The 23,950-nt window shown below is 42.2% G+C and overlaps 1 protein-coding gene across 5 annotated transcripts in view; it reads left to right on the top strand.

The window, feature by feature from the left end:
- Positions 1-23,950, top strand: part of LOC121878534 (UNC93-like protein MFSD11) — a 56,015-nt gene that overhangs the window by 6,000 nt on the left and 26,065 nt on the right. Inside the window, exon 1 of one of the 5 annotated variants that reach the window (XM_042384808.1) lies at positions 18,348-18,410. The exons of the other annotated variants lie outside the window; for them this stretch is intronic. The gene's annotated coding sequence lies outside the window, so the exon portion shown is untranslated. Of the gene's footprint in view, positions 1-18,347; positions 18,411-23,950 lie in introns of those variants that run through there. 5 annotated transcript variants of the gene reach the window in all.

The raw sequence follows: 23,950 nt of genomic DNA, 5'->3' as shown, positions 1-23,950 counted from the left end.
TGTGATAGGTCATTTTGTTGGAGAGAGAGACTAGTAGTGGTGGTGATGGTGTTATAGGTCATTTTGTTGGAGAGAGAGACTAGTAGTGGTGGTGATGGTGTCATAGGTCATTTTGTTGGAGGTTTACTGTAGGTTAGTCGGACTCTGGTGTTGGCGTGCGACGTTGCAGACAGGTTTGTAGTCGTGGTCACACTATAATAAGTTGATGGTTGTGATGAAAAGGTGTCACAGCCACATATAAAATTACAGCTTCTTGGTCACTTAGGAGAGGAAACTTCATCATTATAAGTATGTAGGTGAAAAGGTGTATTGTGTACCAGTACGTGCATATAGGTAGGTAGTGGAGGCTGGCCAGTCGCTGCCCGCAAGTGAAAGTTGAACAGTTTGCAACCCGACGCCCCGGCCCCGCCAGCCCTCACCATCAGGAGTTTTGTAAAAGGTCGAGTATGCGACGTGCAAATCATGTTGTGTCAATGATGGGTTTACGAAATTTCTTCCCCTATAATTGCCGTATTTTATACCATGACCGATCTTTCACCTGACTGATTAACGTATAGTTCGCTTAATGAGTCATAAATTTGGTTTTATTGTTTGGGTCATAAGATACGAAATTTTAATGAGTTATTAAATGAATGTAAATACCAGTGTCGGATCAGGTTTGAGGAGCCACAGTCCAGGATGTGACCCGTGAAGCAAGAGAAGGTACTGCACCCTTCCCTATCGTACTCACACTTTCACCCAACTCATCACAAGTCATCATTGTTGTAGGTGGTGGAGTTGAGGGAAATTCTCCAGGTTATAAGACAGATCCAGTGACTTAAATAATCACGGTGAAGGTTTAAAGCGAAGCAAGTTACACATACTGTACATCCTGGCCAGATTTATATCACGGTCAGGTTACCATTGTTAAAAGTATATTAAAATTAGGTTAATTATCTTGTTATTGTCGATAAGTCTTCTTGTTCAGGTCTTCCTCCACAGATCACATGTGTGTGTGGATTAGATTTATAATGGAGACGATGAGCCAAAACACTAGAATTAGGCAATTATTTGGCTTGACGACCAGTGGCCTGCACGCAACCTTAGACAAACAAATGCAAGCGGCGCCGTGTTCAGATACTGTTACTTAACCGACTTGTCTTACCGCTAGTCAGGGGAGAGTAGTGAAAGTGTTAGTTTGAGATATTTATGACAATTTGTAATGGTTTATCAACGTATATAGCTCACCTGGTATATGTTATAAGGTGTTCGTATACAGGCACACTACTGCATGCCTCTGAGGTGAATTGTGAATCATTAACATGCGTGTACAGTACCTCAACTTTCACGTACGGTAGACAGCTATAGTTAATTAGTAAGATTTTCAGTCAGCTAAAGTAAATTCATGTCGGATAGATACGCTAACGAATGTGGAGGTCCAGAGTTATGTATTTAGTTTGAGGTGACCGTATTGGTGTGTTGGGTTAGGTTGGGTTAGGTTAGGTTACGATTTGGATTTTACTGGGATATCTGTCTATCCATCCATCTATCCATCTTTCAGTCAGTGTGAATTTTTAGAGCGATTTTACTGGATATCTGTATCTATTTACCTATCTGTTATCTATATCTATTTATCTACCTGTCTGTATCTACCCATCCATACTGTTACCTCGCGCTACAAACAACTTCAATCAGTTGTTTACGCGACTAAAGAAAACAATTAACAAGGACGGTCTCCCTAGCGACTGATTTTTACCCTCGTCAGCTTCTTGGCGTGAGGTACAGGTCGTTGGCATTAATTACTGTGTGTGTGTGTAAGAGGGATATCCTGAACGTGACCTGATTGATGTGTTAATGTTTTTTGTGCGTGTGTGTATGTGCGTGTGTGTGTGTCCCTCCTATATAGATTTCCGACTTAGGCAAAACGTCCAACCATCTTACATATGAATTTGACACTGGCGCCTAGATCACGTTTAAGTTAGTTCGTTCGTCCACAATCCCAGAGACGCAAGTTCATTACTGATGTTTATATTATAATTTAATCTGGAAAAAAATGTATGATAGGCGACACGAGTTCTGCCATTGGTCACGTGTTGGGGAGGGACAGAGGGGGGCGTGGGGGAGGGGGGGGATCAGCTCAAGTGTCCTGTTACTCGTATCACGGAGCTGGTGGGACACACGGCCTCTTGTCCTCATTGTGTTGGTAGGTGTGAAAGTGTGTTTGAGTGTATATGTGTAAGAGGGTGTCATCTGCTTTATGAACTGCAGCAGTGTAGTGTACTCAGAGGGACCAGCAAGGAGAGTGTGTACGGCCATTTTATCAATACACATTTTAGGGGGGGGGGGGGGTAATCATTTTGGTTATTATTTGATTTATTGATTAACTATTTGTGATTTTTTTAGTTGGTCTAATTAGGTTATTATGAAAATTATTCGAGTTAGTGGTTGATGTTTTGGGGGGTAATTCTATTTGCTATCCCCTGCTCCTAACTTAAGTGTGGATATATTTTAAAGAAATGATCAGACTGTAAGATTAAAGAGTAAAACTCACTCAAGTCGTTCACCAACATTTTATTGGTGGCGTCAGTAATCCAGTGCGACGTGTGTTTTACACCCAAAGACCTCAGATTCAGCCCCACTGTTGCAAGGGACATCTCCTGGTGTCGTGAATGTTGTCTATATTGAGCTTTGAAATGAAGATCACTGGTCCCAACAGGAAGACATACCACTTGCTGCCTTTCGTTAAAACCTTAAAACTAATAGCAAATTTTTACCAACACAACAATAAAAACATTTATCTAGACCTAACATAAACTACCTGGGTGTTAGTTAAGCTGTAGACAACCTTTTCACCCAAAAAGTTAACTTATCCATAATTATCTAGTCTGGTTTCATACTATGGTGTGGGGAAGTGGCGGAAAATGACACAGTACAGATGAGGAGCTTAAGGGAAGAGTATCCACGTGGCTTTAAGTTATCCCTCTCACCCAAGTGTTTTAATATATTACTAATGAAAACCATGGTAGAAAATAGTCCAATACTAAAGATATATTACGTCTTAGTCTACAAAATATAAAACACCAATTATTGATACAGATTTAACTGTAGGACTTAAAAGGTTTCTGTAGAGAGAGTCAACTGTAGGACTCTCAAGGCTTCTGTAGAGAGAGAGAACTGTAGGACTTAAAAGGCTTCTGTAGAGAGAGAACTGTAGGACTTAAAAGGCTTCTGTAGAGAGAGAACTGTAGGACTCTCAAGGCTTCTGTAGAGAGAGAGAACTGTAGGACTTAAAAGGCTTCTGTAGAGAGAGAACTGTAGGACTCTCAAGGCTTCTGTAGAGAGAGAACTGTAGGACTTAAAAGGCTTCTGTAGAGAGTCAACTGTAGGACTCTCAAGGCTTCTGTAGAGAGCTTCAACTGTAGGACTTTCAAGGCTTCTGTAGAGAGAGAACTGTAGGACTTAAAAGGCTTCTGTAGAGAGAACTGTAGGACTTAAAAGGCTTCTGTAGAGAGAACTGTAGGACTTAAAAGGCTTCTGTAGAGAGAGAGAACTGTAGGACTTAAAAGGCTTCTGTAGAGAGAGAACTGTAGGACTTAAAAGGCTTCTGTAGAGAGATTCAACTGTAGGACTTTCAAGGCTTCTGTAGAGTTAAAGGTCAGATGAAGGATGGTGGGGCAATTGAACTTGAGAGGGGCGTGAGAGTACAGTACAATATCCCGCCGTGTGTCAGTAAGGAACACCTCTTTCTTGTTACTCTACTTGACTGACTGACTGACCGACGCCTCTCGACAATCTACACGGAACATTCAAAGTAGTTTTTATTTTGTGGTTGTTTATTGTTTTTGTTATTCCTGTCGTTATTATTGTTGTTCTTTTTGTCGTTGTTATTGTTGGTGGTGTTGTTGTTGTCGTCGTTGTTCTTGTTGTTATTGTTGTTCTTGTCGTTATTATTGTTCTTGTCGTTGTTTTTGTTGTTGTTTTGTCGTTGCATCTTTTACCGTTATTAAGTTTCTACCCTCGGCCCCAAAACATATCCATAGTATACCCGTTTCCTTCAGCACCTCGTCCCGGCATCATCCCTGACCGCTAGACTTTCACTCCAAGGTTGTTAATGGTAATCTGTACGCCCGCTATACTATTAACACTGGGAATTTTTACTATTTTAAGCAGGCGTAATTTCTGCTACGAAACTGTCATATACGCTACGAACTATCTTATACGCCACGAACTATCTTATACTTCATTGTTTGGATTTAAAGATAAAGAAAATGGACTAAGAAAGAAAGACAGACACAATTATCTGAGGGGGTGAGGGGGGGGGGGTCAGGGATGAGGGGGGGTGTCAGGGAGGGAAGTCAGGGATGAGGGTGAAGGGTGTCCAGGGATGAGGTGAGAAGGGTGTCAGGGATGAGGGTGAGGAAGGGGTGTCCAGGATGAGGTGAGGGATGTTGTTTGGTCTGAGTTCTGGTCGGCTGTAAATAGACCTTATACCTTTTAGTGCCGGATCCGTGTACGTCATCGGGCAGCCGGGCGACGAGACGTGCTTCATGTAGCTGCATAGATCTGATAGGGAGGAGGGGGATATGGAGGTGTAGGTTTGGAGGAGGCACGAAGTTGTAGGTTGTAGTGTGCCTTTGAAGTGCTAGGAAGAGTTGTAAAATCTGCAATGTATGACAAGGTTGTATGTTAGAATGACTGTCTATGAATATTCCTTAAAACACACACACACACACACACACACACACACACACACACACACACACACACACACACACACACACACACACACACACACACACACACACACACACACACTGCCTCTCTTACCAGGATCGTCAATTATACGTGGCTAATATAAGAGGTCAGTTTTTCGTGATGGTTCCTTAATTGCTATAAATGTTTCTCAATTTATTCAAGCCGTTGTTGTCAATTTATCAGCGTTTGGGTAAGTATAAGTATTCTGCGTTTTCGTCATGCAGATCTAAGACGCGGTAGATGCGATACAGATGTCATGAATATTTTTAAGTCACTGCCAAAGTAAGATTAATCGATGTTTTTCTTTCTTATTATTCTGGATTAGTTACAGTCTTTTTGTGTAATTTTAGATGTTGTGGTGGTGTTAGATGTCCTCACAAGTCCTGGGTGGTTTATGTTGATGTTATAATTAGAAGACAGACAAAGAGTTGCATTCATTAGGGAGGGAAGACCTTAACTACGGGTTGGTCACTATAGGGTCAGCATCCTTTGTTACTCTCGTTGATGTTACCTTAATAAATGGTATTTAATAAGGCCTAGGAAACCGTGTGCAGCTGCCAGTATTTTACACAAGTTGACGCTTGAGAACTGTTACCGGTAGTTAGTTTCGTGTTTACTGGCAGCACTTTGTATACATTACGTGGAAAATTTTATTATTTCTATTAAGACAACATCTGTAAACTGTTTTCAGTCCAGTATATTCTTAAACAGTTTACAGAAAGTGTAAATGAAATCGTTTCTAGTATTCAATATAAACGGTGTTCACTGTCCATAATATACACCCAGTATATCATTTCCAACACATACTGAGCTAGACGTAAGACCTAGAGACCGGTCTTGGTGCATAGTAATTTGATATATAAGTAGGTCGGCAGGAGTAAGGCCAACGTGTACACTGGTGGTGGAGGAGGAAAGTGAAGGCACGAGCACACACTTAAGCACCTGATGGCAAATTATACACTATAGTGAATGTTAGGAGGGCAGTGGGTGGCTGGATTCATTTTTCCTCACCTGTGCTATAGTGTGACCACACAAATACAGGACAGAGTGTATGGGAGACTCTTGCCCGAGTTGAATGACCGGAGGAGCGTAAAGGAAGCGTGAGAACATTTAACCTTATCAAGCTTGAAGGGTATTAGAGCTTCATAACGATAATAAGAGAGAAAATGTGAGAGGAATATAACTCCTACACCGACTAACTTTCTATATCAGATTGGAATTTCATTTTCCAATTCATACACGCGTGACAGTGGTGACTTGCTGGGTGTGTGTTAGGCGTAAAGTGAGACATCTTTATTGTTTATAGTATATTTTCTGCGCCCTCATGTTGCTCAAGGCTACGGTGCCCTCATCTCACTCTGGCTGATTCTCACCATCACGACGCGTGTCACCAGCAGGATGTTACTGTACGTGTAGGTAGACATGCACGACCTCCGGCAGACCCCCACCCTCCCCCGCCCCCGTAGTACATGATCAGTACCTCCTCATTAGTATCATAATTGCGTTCTGTGAAAAACCTACTAACCTTGGCCTTACTTTTGCTGACTGTCGCTTTGCAGATAGGCCCCTCACACATACACAAGGGGCGCTACACTGCCTTGCTCTTCATGAACAGTCACTTATGCACCATGATTTCTTAATTGGAAAAACTCAGAGACCTTGATGTTACTTTCTCGTCCAAAAAGAATGGCAAGTCATCACTCTCAGTAAGTATAAAATTGTCCTCACGACCACCTAGTCGCCCCATGGAGATAAGTTAGGTGTGTAACCTCGCCTGCTTCAGCCTATCATGAACTATCATCAGTTTTAATTTACTTGGAGTGTTTTGTTGTCGTTAATAGAATAAGGATTTTTGTTTAATGGTTAAAATCCATAAAAGGTCATGACATTGAAGACAATAAGCGATTAAGTAGATATGATTGAATAGTAAAACGCCAGTCATGTACTGTACCTCGCCATCAGTGATAATTTTCACTCCTTCGCGATATTATTCGACAAACGGTGCTACTGAGGTGTGTCGTGCTGCTGGGTACTGGCACTTCCATCTGGTCTTACCGCTGAAGAACTGTTGGATAAATTGAATCTTGAAGCAGCAGTAGATGGTTTTGCCTCTGCTGTCAGAATATGGCCATAAAGCTGATATCTGTTTTTCTTATACTGTTTAGTCAAATGTGACACCAATGTCCGTTCCTCATTCATAGATTTTGAAATATTTAACAATGGCTTTGTTCCTATTTTGCGTGTGTGTGTGTGTGTGTGTGTGTGTGTGTGTGTAATCTACTGTAAGAAGACTTATGTACTTCCATTAATATACTTAACTTTGTTTTATTCTTAATCGCTGTTAATTTTGCCGTAGGTGGCGTCTATACACTCCTCCTTCATCATTTGTGTGTTAGTAACTATCATGAGTACAAAACTTGCTACTGTTGCAAGCTCATCAGCGGGCTCACGTGAAGCAACAGGTGGCTGCCATATTTGGTTATCGTCTCCCTCGAATGATCACATGTGATATTTTCTTTGCGTGTTTGAAGGGTCACTTTTAGAAAGGTCTTGATTACAAGTTACATAAGCGACCACAGTAAACCAGTTTGTGTGTTCACATGTCTTCAACTGGCCTAGGTTAGAGCCGCGTCACAACTCTCTAGTATATGATGTGGTTGAGATTTTCATCCTCAAACACATACGAGAGTGGACAGTATACGCATCATCCCATATTGTTAACTCATGTTGTTTAATTTTAGATATGAAGAATGTTGTTGTAGTGTCCTCACAATCAGCATAGTTGTTATATCTTTCCATTATCAGCCCGAGATTGTATTCCCCGAGTGATGATGTTGACATGAAAGTTAGCTTATTTTCGACCCCTTTAATTATATCTTTCACATTCCACAAGCTGGTTCTTTATAGCTGCGGGAAATCCCCCATTGTTCTTGCAGCTTCTTGGGGAATTTGGTGAGTGAGGCTACAGTCTTTCTCTCAGGCTTTTAATACTCACCCTTGTGTTAGTCTGTTGTACCTGACGTATGGAGGTGTTTTTTAAGCTGGGTATAGACATGTTGGATATTTGGTGAGCATCAGCTAGTGGCAGGTGGAGGTGATTTACATTTCGTGCGAACTTACCATGAAGTAGGTTGGTAAACTATACTGCGGACAGTTGGCCACGAGTACTGTAATCTTTCACTCATAGGTATACTGTGTAGTGTATACATGTAAAAGCACCAACGGTATACAACCAGGAACTACAGCTAACCTTTCGTCTTGACAACTGTTTTATTTCTGGTGACCTGCACGGAAATGTTCGGCTGAGTGTTGACAGAGGCGGGACGAGTGTGAATGATCCAAAGTTTATTAATACAGTAATTGCTGTATTACCTTTTTTTTTGTACTTTTGGTTGTTACATTATTCACGTATGACCCGGTGTACATAAGGCTGCCTGTACCTGCACCTGTACCCTGGTTCACCTGTACCAACACCTGTGCTCACACACACACACACACACACACACACACACACACACACACACACACACACACACACACACACACACTACACCATCCCCGACACCGGCCCCTACTACCACCTGAGATCCCCTGTCCGAGAATTGCTGTTCGACACCACAACCGCATCCAGCCCATACGTGCACGAACTGATCGCTATAAGAACAGCCCAGTCCCAACCATTGTAAAAATTATCAATAACATGTAATAAATCAGTGTATTCACTCCCAGTAAACACTGCTCCCTACACTGTCACTATGTTGAAATGAACTGTATTTTGAGCTGATCCCCATCTAAGTTACTATATGTCTTATTTGTGTCACTTATGTCACTTGTATATTATTTGTAATCCGTAACCCATTCCCCAAATATGTAACTGTATATTTTCAGCCTTCTGGCTGCCAAGCTCTTTCAATAAACCGTTAATTATTATTATTATTATTATTATTACAAGGGTTTGGGTTAAAAGGAATTCCTGGTATCTCACTTTTTTTCTCAGAATTGTTATTATTAATGGCAGTAGTAGTGTTGTTTTTGTTAATCACGGGACATAATTTATGAAGGTATCTTGTGATTTATTACTATTATTGATTTTTATCTGCTGTAGTATCATTTCAAATCATGGAAGACAGTTGGAGATTTATTTAAGAACGCGGGTTGATTATATATTATTATACAGTTAAAAAGTGTCAGTTTTCATCGTTTACAAAATTAGAATTACAGAGGACAAATGTTTATAGATGTGTTATCATGAAGCGTGAGTGTGGGTGGAGATAGTTGATTACAAATTGTCTTTTTAAAGGAGGGAAGCATTGTGTACCTGTGAAAAGAACCATTGTTGGGCTACTTTTTAAAACCACAGAGTAAGTGGTGATAGACGGCCTTAAGACTGCGATCACAGCATTGGGTGGATACCTTACAAGTGAGATAAACTAATCATATCGGGGTTTTTAATTCACCTCGTGACCAACGTAATCAATTCAGTTCAAGACCATGCGGTACAGTATACAGTACGTTCCTGGCATAACAAGAGGATGATAGTCGAGTGTTCAGTGTGTGTGTGTGTGTGTGTGTGTGTGTGTGTGTGTGTGTGTGTGTGTGTGTGTGTGTGTGTGTAAAAACTCCTCACTATACTGTAGCTCTTGTGTATGTGTACCTCTCTATGCTAGCAACAACAAGACACCGCCAGGGAGGAAGGTGAACGTCCAGACTGTCTCGGCTAAAGCGTTGTTTGTTTTGTTCTGGTGAGGAAATTTGGGTGAAAACTCGTGAAGCTTAAATGGCGTGACCGCAAACTTACCTGAGGAATTGTGAGGGAGGGCGACGTTTACTCTGGATTCTTGCTTAGGCATACGCCCAGTCTTACGTGCTTCTAGGACAAACAGTCCTAGTTTCTTTGAGAGGTGTTCCTCAGATGTTATTTGCATTACACCATTCCCCAGTATGCGACCCACAACAGCCGTCTAACAACCAGGTTCCTACTCACTGTTAGGTGAACAGAGGCATCGGGTGTAAAGAGACCTGCTTAGTTTCTCGCCCTGCCCGGGGATCGAAGGAGGGCGACGTGTGTGTGTGTGTGTGTTTCACGGGAGGTGAGCAAGATCCCACCCTCTCTACCTACCTGATCACAGGTGAACGAGACGGTGTGAACGAGAAGAAAGTCAGTATGATGATGACTAAAGACACACACACACACACACACACACACACACACACACATTTCGGTCTCTCTTTCTCAGGAGTTTCTTGAATGATTGAAAGGCAGACAAACAATTATCTAGACACACTGAAGATGATGTGTATACCCTCCAGAAATTCTTAACTCGAGCGGTGGGGATGGACGTAACTACGGTCAATATTTACAAACATATCGAACGGACGGAAGAAGTATATAACGGACTTGCTAATACTGTATAACTCCACCACCACAGACACCTTCACTACCACCAACACCGCCGCCACCACCACCATTGTTATTGTTTTTGTTGTGTAAACGTCTCTTCTTCCGTCTGCTGGCCAACAAACTCACTGGCGCCGAACCACGATCACAAACGGGACAAACTTTCGAGAAATTGTAACTAAACAAGATTAGGAAATGAGAAAATTAGGTGTAAAAAATGTAAATATAAGAATGTAAAGGATAATTTAGTTGTGGTGAAGATGCAGGATAGATATAATTAAAAGATACGCAATACCGTATATTATATCCGTGAATTAGATTAATAAAATTGAAGTGGAAATGAATAATAGAGATTGAGAATAGATTTTTAAATGACAATAGTGATAAGTAAAAGTAAGCTTAAATAATCTTTAAAAAATACAATAAACAAATAAGAAAAATAATATAAAAACATGAAATTTACCGTAATAACATAACTAAAGATGTCGGTGCACAGGGAAAAATGCCTCCCGAGTTGCTGTGGTGAAAGTAAAGTATAGAAATTAGAAAGTGAAAACCAGAATATAATTTACTGAACAGATGAAGAAATTGACCAAGAGGGGGGTCACATAAAAATGGATAAGAGATGAGGATAAAAAAATAAATGAACAAGGATTTTATATTAATGTTATCGAGAAAATTTTTTATATTTGATAAGGAAGGAGAGATACTGAGTGACCACGGCAAAGATAGGATGATATTATGTGGCCTCTGTGTGTGTGTGTGTGTGTGTGTGACGATGAATAACACACTCGTTTTTATGCATCTCCATATAGACATACAGCCTATGTGATTGGAGTTTCGCTCGACACTACCACCACCATCAGTCCACCACATCTCACCACCAGTCTTGTGGCTTTGGCATATTGCCTTAGTGTACCCCAATTCCCGCCAAATTTACCCTCACCCCCCTTCCCCCCCTCCTTATCCTCACCCCCTCCTCCCCTTTTACCCCTTCCTCCCCTACCCCTTCCTCCCCTCATTCCCTCCCCTCACCCCAAACCTCCCCCTCACCCCAACCTCCCCTCCCCTAACCCCCCCCTCCCTCCCTCCCCTAACCACCCCCCTCCTCCCCTCACCCCCCATCATCATCAGCCTCGTGTGGGTGTGTTTGAGAGTGACAGTTTTATCAGGGAGCAAGAGGGTGAGAGTGGGAAGCCTTGAGTGTCGTGGGCAGTGAGGCGGGAGGAGAAGGTCAGATTAAGGAGACAAAACCTAAGAATTCGAGGTTGATGTTGTTGAAAGTAAAGGCGATAGTTAGGGACCACTTGAAAATTAAGACATCCCCGGACTTACCTAATATGACATGACCTAACTTATCCTAACATGGTATGACCTCACTTGACCTAATCTAACACAGCCTAGAGTAAACACCACCCACCCCCCCCTCATTTAACGTTAGGTTGTTTAATCATCAGGTGAAATAAGCTGCTGGGGTTATCTAAACTTCAGGTGATCGAACACACACACACACACACACACACACACACACACACACACACACACACACACACACACACACACACACCTCTATACCGAGTTAAACATAATTAAATGACCTGTAAACATAGATAAAATAAAAGACAACAATAAATCATAGGGTCAGCTGGTAGGATGACCGGACATTTGCGTCAGTAGGAAAAGGTTGAGAGTGCGTGGCAGTTCAGTTCCTTGGGGGAGGGAGGGGGGGGGGTTAACACTAAGGTACATGACCAAGCGCTTGCGGTGACTACTTGGCGGGTGGTAGTGAAGGGGAGGGCAGGGGGGACTGAGATAAAGGAAGGGAGAGAGAGAGAGAGGGAGGAGGGGGGTGTTGTTGACAGAATAAATTGTGGGAGGGAGGGGGAGATAGAAGAAGGGAGGGAGAGAAGGAGGGAAGAGAAGGGGAGGGAAGAGGAGGGTGCAGGATCGGTTTGAACCAGTTGAAGAGTTGCTCATCACAGTGCTGCTTGGAGTATATACATATAATTAGCTTACTATACATTCTTATAAAACCAAGATAAGGCAACAAACACACATGTATCAGTATATTATTGTTGTTGTTTTGTTGTGAGTCACTTAGCGAAAGATGCTCTACAAAGTGGGTCGATGTTGATGTTTCTGAGCGGCTAATTTGGCTCAGTTAGGAGTTCGTGGTTATTTGGAGTCAGTCTGGTGTCGAATACAGATGATGTGTTCAGCTGTGTCTCTGTGTATATAATGTAAGTTGACCCTTTTGTTGAGGTTGGGGTAGGTTAGGTTTGGTTACTTTTGGGGAATTAGGTTTGGCTACTTTTGGGGAGTTAGGTTTGGCTACTTTTTGGGGATAGGTTTGGTTACTTTTAGGTTCGGTTAGATGTCAGTTAATTATTAGCGTTAGGTGAGGTTATATTGAAGTTATAGATTATGTTGTCTTTAGGTTAGGTTACGTTAGGCTAAGTTGGATCCATAATTATCAACCCTTCACAGTCCTCATGTACCAGACTATTAGTTGCTGCACCTGCTCTCCTCCCCCCCTCCTTCCTCTCCCCTCTCCCCCCCTCCCTCCTCCCCCCCCCCTCAGTAAAGGTCACCCGTCCAGACACAATATAAATGCATGTACAGTAGTTGGCTACTTTGTATTATGTACGCATTCCTCTCTCTCTCTCTCTCTCTCTCTCTCTCTCTCTCTCTCTCGTTAAAGCCTCAGAGTAGAAGGGAGGAAACGGGTGGATAGGTACTGTAGGCAGGGGGTGGGTAGGTATGTGGATAGGTGGGTGGGTGTGTGGGTAAGTTACTCTGTGTGGTGGCTTGCCAGAGTACATTAGACGTCGGCCTTCTATTCACTCGCATATAGGCAAGTTGTTGTCGGGGATGAGGATGGACTAACGGTTAAACACACACACACACACACACACACACTCGTGTGTGTGTGTGTGTGTGTGTGTGTGTGTGTGTGTTCCCTCTATATACATCACACAGTTTTAATCACATCTCTGTGCTTTTCCTTTATTAATATTCTTTCATTAGTCTTTATTATTATCACCAACTTTGGAAAACAATAGTAAACACCTTAATTGTTTTTGTTTTGCTTTTGTTTTCCTGGTGTGTGACTTTATAGATGGAGGTCATATATGGAGTAGTGTTTGGGTTAGGTTAGGTTATGTGTAGTTGTATACTGTAAAGGTTAAAAGGTTGTCTTCCACTTTCTAGAATTTGAGGTGTCTGGCGTAGGTAGGTAAGTGAGTTTTTCCCCCTAGAAGAACAAGGTCGCTGCCCCCCCCCACACTGTTATTGGTCCGGAGAGTATTTCTCTCTCTCTCTCTCTCTCTCTCTCTCTCTCTCTCTCTCTCTCTCTCTCTCTCTCTCTCTCTCTCTCTCTCTCTACATGATAACTGACCTCCAACAGCCGAGGTCACCAGTTGATAGAGCGGTCGAGTAAATACCTTGATGGTTTTATACTCAAACAGACTAGAGGTAACTTGGAGATAACCTCCCCCTCCCCCATTCCTTCGTCCCCACCCCTTCAGTCCCCCCTTCCCCATCCTTATCCGTCCAACCCATCCCTCTCCCCTTTCTTCGCGCCCCCCCCTCTCCCCTTTCTCCGTCCCCTCCCCCCTTCCCCTCCTCCCACTAATTAAGGTCATTTGTATACCAGCTGGACCGCCTTCACGACTGTAAGTAGTACCAGCGTTTCAGAATGTAGGTTTGTAAGACTTGGTACTTCCGCTGTATCGTATTGTTGACTGTGTGTGTGTGTGTGTGTGTGTGTGTGTGTGTGTGTGTGTGTGTGTGTGTGTGAAACTTGAAGTATTGTATGCAAGTAAGAATGGTAAGTGGAGAGGTTAGGTGAATCTTGTCCATAAGTTACCACAAGTTTCCCTTTTTTTTATCATTTGGCTGCTAAGATAGTCTCCTGGTGAAATATACTCAAGCTGTGATGTCTCCTGGTGAAATATACTCAAGCTGTGATGTCTCCTGGTGAAATATACTCAAGCTGTGATGTCTCCTGGTGAAATATACTCAAGCTGTGATGTCTCCTGGTGAAATATACTCAAGCTGTGATGTCTCCTGGTGAAATATACTCAAGCTGTGATGTCTCCTGGTGAAATATACTCAAGCTGTGATGTCTCCTGGTGAAATATACTCAAGCTGTGATGTCTCCTGGTGAAATATACTCAAGCTGTGATGTCTCCTGGTGAAATTTACTCAAGCTGTGATGTCTCCTGGTGAAATATACTCAAGCTGTGATGTCTCCTGGTGAAATATACTCAAGCTGTGATGTCTCCTGGTGAAATATACTCAAGCTGTGATATATTTCGAGTCACTGAACAGACAACATTAATCACTAATTTACCTTTAACTAAATTCCGTATTTAACACCAGGCGAAATATTACAAACATGTTGGCACAGTGTCTCGTACCCATACTGCGTTGTTGTCTTGTCGTCTGGCACATAAGCTGGGCCACGAACACGAGTGACGTCTTGTGGTATTTTGATCTTCCCGTCTGACAATGTGAATAAGTTCCATTAACGTGAAGATTTCGTTCCAGTGGTTATGGTAGAGGCAAGTTGTCTACCATATAAAGTCGTTTGCTAGATCTCGTTTCGTGTTGTAGTTAGGGGAGATGACACTTGTGGGGTAATGACCACTCCTCGCCTGCAGGTATATAAGTGTCGCTGTTTTTGTCTATATGGTTTGGAATGTTTTAAGTTGTGAGGTCTTGTGAGGGTAATGGTGGTGGCTTCCAGTTGGGTACTAGAAGGAAGAGAATTTTTATTATTATTATTATTATTATTATTATTATTATTATTATTATTATTATTATTATTATTATTGTTATTGTTATTATTGTTGTCATTATTAGTTTATTGTCATTATTTTGTTATTATTACGGTATTATCATCATCATTATTATTATCATTATTACTGTTATTATGTTTTTGTTGTTATCATTGTCATTAAGCCACTTACCATGTTTCGTTGATGTAACTTATTAACGTATCATAAGTAACAGTATCAGATGCCAGTCCTTGGTAAAGTCCAGTTGGCAAACCTTGGTATAAATACTCTACTCGCTACCAAGCAAACACGACCACAAACCCACTAAATATAGATATAGGAAACTTATCTTAGTCTCTCTCTCTCTCTCTCTCTCTCTCTCCGGGTGTCAAAACATCTCTCAATAGTTATGATGTCACTTAGGAGGTGGATCAGGATTCACAAAGAAACCCTAAGTTATTTTTTCCCCTTAACTGCCAATCCACTTAATAAATGTGTATATAGGGTGTTACAGAAAATTACCCTCCCTCCCTGTCTCCTTCCTTGCTCCCTGAGACACTGTGAGTTGGAGGGAGGCAGGGACCTTTCTGGGACATCCTATATACTGTATATATCTAGTTAATGTAGTGTGTCTTTGTAATTGCTGGATGCTCTAGTGGATGTTTATATTTATTTAGTTTTTCTCCGTAAAGTCATGAGTTATTTTAGTGTGTTTTTATATCACTGTTGACGAGGGAAGGTCAGCGTACGGCCTTGTGAGAGAAATTATGCCCCGTTTGGTACGCTTAGTTCAGTGTTCCCAGGCTGGTATGCCCGTCTCCAGTACACATAATGACTGTCCAGTGTCTTATGATGCCGTGTGAGTGTCACTACATATATACATACATACATACATACATACATACATACAATTTATCAAGATATCTCATAATTTCCTTTAAAACAAATTTATTCACTGCTATGTTTTATTATTAAATTAAACAACCGCGACAATCAGGGGGATCTTCTGCCTCTTGTCTCTCATTTATAACAAATAAATCACCATTAGAAAAACCCTTACCCCCCACACCCCTCCTCCACACCCCTCCCCCACACCCCTCCCCCACACCCCCCCAACACCCCCACCCTGATAAATGAGCCACTTACACCTTCTACCGACCTCTTGTTTTGTTTTTTGTTTTTTTTACTAATGTTTCAAATTTAACTCATATAAATTAACAGCATGGTGGTATTTTTCTCTTGTTGGTGGCCTTGGAAGGGGGAGAGGGGGGGGGGGGCAGGAACACCGTTAGAGGATAAAGTCACTTGCACCCTGACGCCAAGGTGTGTGTACAGGCTGCTCGTGTGTACAGGCTTTCTTATATGCTGAGAAACTACCACAACGCACACACAAGCTATAATAATGTATGATTTGGTGTGAATTTGATCATATGTTTTCATTTTCTGTACATCTTTATTTTCATTATCTTTGTGATATTTCCCACAGTACATGGAGTATCAAGTCCCAGGCGAAAAATTATTGTAATACCCCAGGACATTGATAGCGGCGCTGTCTAACAATTGATTGGGACGGGATTGAACCCTTGTCTCATGGGCTGGGAGACTAGCGCGCTACCTACTAAAGTCGTGGATGAGTCCCCGCTTTATCTTTATAGGTATATAATGTTGGTTGTTGTAGTGAGGTGCGTCAGTGATGTGCAGTGAAGGTAGTGAGGTGCGTCAGTGATGTGCAGTGAAGGTTAACATGTCTTATCCGGGGGTTTGGCTGGTACCGGTTTGGTCCACCTGAACTAATATTAGTTTCTCGCCCGTCTCACACCTGTCACCAGTTACAGTGTCACAGTCACCAGCACCTACACACTGGCAGGTGTACACCCTGACACACACACACACACACACGCGCGCGCATACTGTTTGTTCGTAACATTTATGTTGTTGAATTAAAGTAAGCCTCAGATGTGTATAGGGTTTTTCATAAAGATTCACTCAAATACTATACAAAGACACGGAGGCTAAGAAATCCTGTTGTTTATTATTAAAATTTTTGAGAAGTAAAACATGCGATTTCATTGTTAGTTATCTTAGTTATCTTTTTATAAGTGATAAGGATAATTCAGTATAAGATTTTCGTGAGCTACGTGTACTTGAGAGAGTGAAGGATGACATTAGACTCTAAGGACAGTTAGTGTGGGAACGTCGCTTTCTGCTGTCGTGTATATACCAAGATCCTGGGTCCCTCTCACTCCCTCCTGGCTGATTCTACAGGGTGTCCAAAAATGATTAGCCTAAAAACCGTATGCTCTCATGTTTTAATCAGGGTAATCATTTATGGACACCCTGTATATTATATCCACACACAGGCGCTCAGCAGTACTTGGTGAGAGACTGTGTGGGTTAATACTGCCGCGCGATTCATGAACATCAGCACCACAAAACTGTCTGTCAAATGATGTAGAAATTAATGGCGTTTTTCTCTATGGGAATCAGATGTGTAGTTTTACCCGACCATAAACTGTTCCTTAATGCCAATGTACGGATGGTCGAAAGTAAACTGCCTTCATGAGCTATTAAGTCTTATTCAACCACGTGTTTACGAAATCATGACGCAACTGGTGAATTATTTTATCAGTAACCGTCTAGTTATGTTTTTTTCTTGACATGATTTATTGTGTAGTTGGAAAATTATTATCTTTTGTGTTGAGGACGTGAGAGGAAAGAGTTTTATTTTTCCATGTATAAGCTGTGTTCTGTCATCTAACTCAGCTAATCTGTTCAAGCTTATGAGAAGTTAAATGCCAAGGAACGCGACCCAAAACCATCTGTTATAATCTCAATTGTTAAATCTGTTGGTGATTAGGCAACACGCACCCTTATCTGCACACACACACACACACACACACACACACACACACACACACACACACACACACACACGGTAACGGTCAAACACTTCCGGTATGTAATGTTTTTATTATCATGTAAACATCACCACCAAAACAACATCAGTTTCGTAATAACTTCGACATTTATCACCACAGCTTCCTCCTATACACACCACCCACCACCACCACATCCACATTGCCACCACATCTTCACCACGCCCTCATCACCACCACATTACCACCACGCCCCCATCACCACCACATTACCACCACGCCCCCATCACCACCACCACCACATTACCACCACACCTTCTCACCCCCACGCCTTCACCCCCACGCCCTCACCCCCACATTACCACCACACCCATCACCACGTCCTCATCACCACCACACCCTCACCACCACCACGTCCTCACCACCACCACACCCTCACCACCACCACGTCCTTACCACCACCACACCCTCACCACCACCACGCAATACTGGAACATTATTGAAGGCTTGCCGGGTATGTCAATGAACTTGGCTGTGCGTGTTATAAGGGCAGTGGCCACAAGTGTCAACAGTCGAGTGACCACCAGCGTGAAGGACGGATCTCCCTCGGTGTCTTGCCAGGTATCTGAGCTGAGGTGCCGCCCTCGTGTTGTGTCTCAAGGGCCTCGGGTGCTGTAAACGAAGCAGTGTGTTCATACATTATCTGGGGGCTTGTTTAGTGTAGTGTGTGTGTGTGTGTGTGTTAAGGCCTTTTAGTAGATTATAAACGTCTTTTTCTAAACACACACACACACACACACACACACACACACACACACACAACAAAGCAATATCGTGCCAACTTTCAACTCCTGACATAAATTTCTTAAAATGTGTCTAATTTGAAGTGTTTTTGCGCCAGTTATATTATCCCATACTCTGAATTACGACTTTCATATTTTATTATTATTATTATTATTATTATTATTATTATTATCAGTATTATTATTGTTATTGTTATTATTATTATTATTATTGTTATTATTATTGTTGTTATTATTATTGTTATTTTTATTGTTGTTATTATTATTGTTATTATTATTATTATTATTATTATTATTATTATTATTATTATTATTATTATTATTATTGCATTACTAGTACATAAGAACACAAGAATGGAGGAAACTGCAGCGGGCCTATTGGCCCATACTGGGCAGTCCCATTTACATCCAACCCTTATTGCTCATATATCCATCCAACCTGTAAATTACAGTTACAGCCTATCTCTCTAACCTTTCTTTCCTTACTTGTTTGGATCACCTGAAGAATCGCCCTCCAGCTTATTTCACCTGGTGTTTAACCACCCTAACCTCTAACCTAACTCATGTATAGGTTTAGGGTGGTTAATCTTCAGGTGAAATAAGCTGGGGACAGGGGAAAAAGGTCTTAATAATCAACTACTTATGTTCAGTATATGTTTCTCAAGCCTTTAGTGAGGTCGAGTAAGGTGAGGTGGGTGAATGACCTCGCTAGATGTGGTCATGCACGTGCGTCACCGCCCTAACTTAACCTAACCCTTCCGCTTACTACTGAATATTGTCCTTTTATCTCCTTTTCTATATTATTATTCTGAATTTATGCTCAAAATCACAACTAAGGCAGACCGTTCTTAAATTAATCTTCGGGAGTGAGTCTTTCAGGCGTTCCATTTAGTAGTTTTGGCTCGAGGATGGCGGGTCTGTGTGACACAATTTACCCAAGACGGTAAACCATTGATTTGGTTGTCACTGATACACGAGGCAGACAGTGAGGAGCTGTACTAGTAGTTTTTAGAAAGACTATTAAAATATTGAGCTCGGGGGAAGTGGTGGCGGGAAAGTGTTTTTTCTTCTGCCAGTCACGTCATGGGTTTGGCAATGGTTACTAGGCTAACTTCAGGCCAACACGCCACGCCTCCTGAAGGTGTGATCAGCGAGACTATAAATATTGAGATTCCTGTCTTAATATAGGAAATTTGTGTCAGGATTGTAGGACAGTTCTGGTGAAGCAGGCTGGTGACTGGGGGTGTTAACGAGGTGCAGTTACCTTCCAGAATACAGAAGTTGATCCTCTAGAAGTACAATAAATAATATAATAGGATTTTCTGAATATACTAATTGGTTCACTGCACAAAAACCTCGCGTCAGAATAACGATTGATAAAGAGTTGATGCCCGCCGGAGGTAAACACTGTGACCTCTCTCTCTCCTACGATCAGCTGTTTACCATATACATTACTCTCCAGTATTTATCATAATAAGTAATCTGGGCGCTGGAGGTGTTTATAAAGATCGTCATTATCTTCAATTATGTGTTTATGTTTAGTTTGTATATACTTCATGTAAAATATATCTCGGTGTTGGACGTAGATCAAGGCCAAGCCCATTTAAAAGCATCACTGTATCTGTGTAATAATAGAAATAGTTTATATAAATTTGTGGATCTGTTTCTATCGCAGTGCTCCTAGCCTCTGTACTGTACATGTTCGTCACTTAGGATTTTACACGTTTATTAACATTAATTTGAAAATAAAAATCATGTATCCAATTAGTATGAAGGGAAATTTGAGTGTAGGATCTCCAGATTATTATTGCCTTATTGGAAAAGTTATTACTTATTCTTATGTTGCAGAGATTTGAGATTAATATTGCTGTATAAAGACAATGTTAGTGGGGAAGACTCTTTCAGGATTATCTTAAACTGAAAAAAAAATGTTGAGCCAAGGATTATTGGTCCTGGAGGTGCGGGAGTGGTGGGGTCATCGACTGGTGATCTGGGTGGATAAATACCAGATCTCGCAACTCATGTTCTGTCTGGGGTAAACTCTGAGGGAGAGGGGAGGGAAGGGTACTGGTAGTCAGGCAAAGTTATGTGCATGTGCTGGTGAATACTCGTGTCTTGGAGGGGGTGTGGTCCTGTAAATGCGTTGAGACACTGTGATTGGTGGATGGCTGTGGGTGGAAGAATTCTGGGGAGCGGTGAGTGGGTGATGGTGAAGGTGGGGCGGATCACGGAGAGTTGTGGTTGGTCGTTGTGTGTGAGGGTGTGTAGCGGGGAGGGAAAGGCGGGGTGGGGGGGGGTGCAGCGTTGGATGGAAGTCGGGGATTTTAGAGGTCATTCGGGTTACATTAAACAGAGACACGTAAACACAGATACTAACTCAGTGACGTACCAGCCATCATGTGGTTGTTTCGTCACACTTTAACCCTGTTTAAAACTCCCTCAAACCGCATCCCGGTGACTACCTTCCTACATCACGTTGTTGTGTTGATTAATCCTCATAATATCCTCGTATAGATATAAATCGTGTGTCAGCGCGTGCCGTTCCCTCACCCAAACAAACTACTTTGCTACAGGTCACATGAAGTCACACAGGTCACTGAGTTCCTTCAACAACTTTACAATGCGTCAGAACAACCAAATGAAAAATAAAATAAAACGAAACATGCGATCCTTTAATAAACACAAGAAGCAGGACAAGTTGTAGCCTAGTTATGGTCCGACGACTTTAAGCGGTGTTTGACGTTTCTGGGTTTAGCCTCTTGACGTGTGTGTGTGTTGCTTCTGGGGAGGGTGGGGTGATGTGCGCGTGTGCTTTGGTTTTTCTGTGTGGCCTGGGGTGGTGTTCGTGCTACATAGTATTGAGTTCAGATATGCTTGTTGGTCGTACTGTCTGGTGATAGGTTGATAATCCTTAGTGGTGATAGGTTAGTAGCCCTTGGTGATAGGTTAGTAGTCCTTGGTGATAGGTTAGTAGTCCTTGGTGATAGGTTAGTAGTCCTTGGTGATAGGTTGTTAGTTCTTGGTGAGAGGTTAGTAGTCCTGTCTGGTGATAGGTTGATAGTCCGTAGCGGTGATTGGTTGGTAGTCCTTGCTGGTGATAGGTTAGTAGTCCTGTCTGGTGATAGGTTGGTAATCCTTGCTGGTGATAGCACTGCCGTTTTCATCAGTGCCAAGATATGACTCGGGTCGGTTGTGTTGATTATAGCAAACAAATGAACATGTGTGTGTTTCTCTGCCCCCAGTGAATACAACACAAGCACGGGTTCTGTATTGCTGCCAACGTTCACAACATCACAAATAGACTTCTTAGAGTCTCTCTACGTAAGCGGTGCCAGAGACCCCCTCCCCTCCTCTCTTAATTCCTCTTCCCTCCCTCCTCTTAATCCCTCTTCCCTCCCCAACATGCCTCACCCCCCTCCCCCAGTCACGTACACAGCTTGTGACGTCCCCGTGTGCACACCTGTCATTCGGTTTACACAGGTGTGCCCCTCATCTGTAACATGTTATCACAACTCCTTTACCTGGTGAAACCGAGAGGTAGAGTTGCTTGAGGGACAGTTTGTCATGATCCTTGGGAAACAAGTACAGTGATTGAACTTTTAATTTATCTGATTTAGTGAACCTTGGGATTCATGTGTTGATCAGATACACAGTTTGTCAGTCCTCTTATCTCTCTCTCTCTCTCTCTCTCTCTCTCTCTCCCTCCTCGGTTTAGATCATTTTTTTTCGAGTTCTTTATCTAATTTTGTTAAATATATATTTTCACTTATTCCTTGATTTTTTGTGAATGAATGTCTAAATTTTAACATTACCACCACCACCACCACTACTACTTTTTTTTCTTTTTTTTTAGAACGTGGCCTCCAGCCTCCCCCAATAGCCACACCTTCGCCACCATTTTATTACCTTAATACTACTACTACTACTATATTTACATACTAACTTGTTGAGTTGAGCTGTAAATCACCAAGTTACTCCAAGCATTAAGTTATAATAAGAGTGTGTGCGTGGTGGTGGTGTCAGGCGCCTGTCACTGGGTAAAGCTTTGGCGACGTCCTGGCGCCCTTATGACCAGGTTGGTGGTAGCCTGGCGGGTTGTGTGGTTGTTGTGGTGGCCTGGCAGGTTGTGTGGTTGTTATGGTGGCCTGGCAGGTTGTGTGGTTGTGGTGGCTTGGCAGGTTGTGTGGTTGTTGTGGTGGCCTGGCAGGTTGTGTGGTTGTTGTGGTGTTATGTTTGTTAGTGGTTATGGTGCTCTGGCTGATAATAATGTCTTAGCAGTGATTGGTGGGAGCTTTGGTAGATAAACCAGGGCCGGATTCAGGAGTGGGCAAAGAGGGCAGCTGCCCAGGGGCCTCCACATAGTACAATATTTTATTTATTTGTTTATTCATTTGGATTATTTTTATTTTCATTCTTTAAAATTCATGTTTATCAATTCCATCACGTAAAACTATGTTCAGCAAGAAGCATGATAGAAATTAGGCAAGCTACTCCTTGAAATTCATCAATACCTGATTTTCCTATGAACCGTATATTTTTAATGAATGCTATTGTTTGTGTTGCTAATAATATATTTAGAATTCCACAAACATATATTGTGGAATGTTCTAATTTCCTCAATATAACTGCATATGGCTTCGAAATTCTCCAAAGTGTTAAAATTTCAAAATTTTCCCGGGGGGCTTACAGCGCCCCCCGGAACTCCCAGATATCTAGGCTCACTTCACTCGCCACCCCACCCTCTTGGGTAGTTATAATGAGAGGGCCTCCACAAAGAGGCTGCCCATGGGCCTCCACAGGTCTAAATCCGGCACCGAGATAAACTGATGGTGACTGACTGACTGGTTGGTATGGTAAGTGGTTGCTAGGATGATACAGTCTGGGGGGGGGGTTATAGTTGCCGTAGTTGCATGTGACACAGCTGATGAAATGGTAAACAATGGCGTCCAACCAACCACGTACGTACACATCTTGGCTTGAGTCCACTAGTTACAGAGTACGTAGCCAGAGAGAGAGAGAGTGGGGAGGAGTTGAGGTAGTGAGGGGGAGGGGGGAGAGGAGATATGGGACGGCCTGGGGGAATGGAATGGGATGTGGGGGGGTATCTAGCTATCTCATTTCAAGTTCAAGGTCACAAGTGTCTGCGTCAGGAATGGTACACACAGGCTTCACATTTCCACCAATCATTTTATCGACTAATTATAACCTTATATACCGTTCCTTCCCTCGGTCCGTTCCTTCCCTTGTACACTTGTCTCTAATACGGTATACTTACATCATGAAACCCGATAATTTATGGCGGATAAAAAAAAAAGAATGTGGAGGAAGATAAGGTGTATAACTATTAGTAAACAAGAC

This window comes from Homarus americanus, unplaced genomic scaffold (assembly GCF_018991925.1).
Source record: "Homarus americanus isolate GMGI-L3 unplaced genomic scaffold, GMGI_Hamer_2.0 scaffold41027, whole genome shotgun sequence".
In the NCBI taxonomy this organism is placed as follows: Eukaryota; Metazoa; Arthropoda; class Malacostraca; order Decapoda; family Nephropidae; genus Homarus; species Homarus americanus.
Note: the sequence above shows the minus strand (reverse complement) of the source record. Positions and strands in the feature narration are given on the sequence as shown.